Below are 2,285 nucleotides of genomic sequence, written 5' to 3'. Positions count from 1 at the left end.
CTCACTCACTCACTCACTCACTCACTCACTCACTCACTCACTCACTCACTCACTCACTCACTCTGAATACTTTTGTGCATTCATTTTTCCGAAATCATTCATTTTTGTGCAGAACCTTGTTCGAAACGAAGCGTATTATGCTCCAGCGGCACCCTTGGCTTTGCAGGGGTGCAGGGTGCTGCTGCCCGACAGTTGCTGAACTTGCCCACCTACCTGGCCCCGGCCCCCAGTGGCCACGCACGCGCTTAGTTAGTTATCTGCGAGCGTTCTTTAATGCCCATCCATTCTGGGCTGTTAAACACCTCGACTTCGTATCAACGCTGCATCAGGGGCACAACGAGGTGCAAACGTCTGCGGGGCACAAAGGAAAAGAATAAGGAGGGAGGCATTCAGAGCAGGCCATAAATTGAGGTTCTGAGGAAGAAATGCAGATACTTAGAATAGCATAGGCATCTAGGTCGGGTTGCCCAGGTGGACAAGACGTCCATGTTGGGTTGCCCAGGCAGCCTAAGAGGGTAGGGTTGCCCGGGCGGCCCGGGTGATTGGGTAGGGTTGTACAGGCGGTCCAGGCGACTGGGTAGGGTTGCCTAGGTTGTAAGGAGTAAGGCGCCAAGGTTGGGTTCCACAGGTGGTTAGGTGACTAGGTTGTGGGCGACTAAGTTGCCCAGGCTGCCTAGGCGACTAGAATAGGGTTGCCCAGGCGACCCAGGTGGTTGAGTAGGTGGTTCTCAAAAAGAATGATTAAATTTGGCCATCCAAGCGGCCGAAAAAAAAATATCCAGGAAAGAGACCAAACATTTGCCGTCTTCAAAAGGAGGCGAAAATTTTGTATTCAAATAGGAACGCCAAAATTGGCAAGCAAGACAACCACGGCGTTCAGAGTGCGGGTTCGCAACATCATCAGAGCGATCGAGCCGCTCCGGAGAGCTCGGCGGCGGCGGCGGTGACCGCTAGAGAGAATTGCCAACATGAATTAATGGCCCTGCCAAGTCGTGCAGGGCAGCGGCGTATAGCGGGCCGCGACAGGATGGCTTGACCCCATCACGCCGCGCCACGCCGCGCCGCGACCCCCTTCGCGTCCGTCCCGGAACTAGACAGCCGCTGCTGTACCCCCGCGTCTCGTCCCGGTGCCGTGCCAAAGTGCCTCCCCGGCGTGGGCGTGCCGTGGCGTGGCGCGGCGCAGCGTGGCCCTGACAGTGAACAATAAGCGACCCAAATGGGTCATGAGGACATGGCTCGCCAAGCGCAGCTCCCCTCCGCGCCTGCTCCTCCAGGCCGCCTCCAGGGACCGCCTCCGACCGAGCCGCCTCCAGGCCCTCCAGGTAACCGGATCACCTCCTTTTCCTCACCAACTCCACGGGCGCGCACCACACTCTGTGCCGCGCGTCGTTATTTCACGGAAGTTTCCCGAAATGGTTCATCTCATCTACTCATCTTAAAGACTTTCTTTCTGCCATGCGCTGGGCCTGAAATGTGGCAAGAATGAGGCAAAGGTCTATTTTGTGCCTTTGAAAAGCATCACAATAATGGCGGACCACTGAAAACAAACAAAACAATATTCTAGGTCCAGCATGACAAAACTTAGCTTGCCTTAGTACTTCTCAAAGCACTACTGCCCAGTTATCTGTTCACTCAGGTACCGGGTGGATAATTGACCCAGTTGACCCCACCCACCCACCTGCAAATGCGGATGACATCCACGATTTTGTCATGCAGGGCATATTTTGTTTTTCAAACCGAGATATCTGGGAAGCTCCGCAAAAATGTGGTCCATAGAGAGTAGTCCAGAAAATACGTCCGTTATTCGCCATTCCGAAAGTGCCAAGTTCAGCCCGTGCAAGCTCTCGCGGCGTCTGGTAGATAGGCAACATCTTGCTTGCTGTGCATGTGTGTTGTGCGGGGTGGCCTACCACGAGGCTCGCAGGCGCTGAGCTCCCAATTTACCAAACGAATGCGGAGAAAAACGGACGGACTCTTTGGACCGACCACCATGCCGCCTAAATAAAGGGCGCGAGTTTTGAATCAGACTCATCAGCTCATTCCGACGGAAACGCATATTTGCGGGACAGACGGGGTGGTTTGCGGTCGCCTTCGGCCCAGTGCTCGCCTTCAGTATCGAGCAGCGGCTCCGCCATTAGGAACGGGCCCCACTCGCGCCACGCCACGTCACGCGACGCCGGCCCAGCCTCCTGGGAGGAGTACCGTTCCGTTCATATCGCGCTCCGAAATCGCTGCATGGCGAGCTGTCTATCAATTGCGGTTTGCATAATGAACGGTCGAAGAGG

This window comes from Frankliniella occidentalis, unplaced genomic scaffold (genome assembly GCF_000697945.3).
Source record: "Frankliniella occidentalis isolate FOCC.00 unplaced genomic scaffold, Focc_3.1 Scaffold60, whole genome shotgun sequence".
Classification (NCBI taxonomy): Eukaryota; Metazoa; Arthropoda; class Insecta; order Thysanoptera; family Thripidae; genus Frankliniella; species Frankliniella occidentalis.
Note: the sequence above shows the minus strand (reverse complement) of the source record.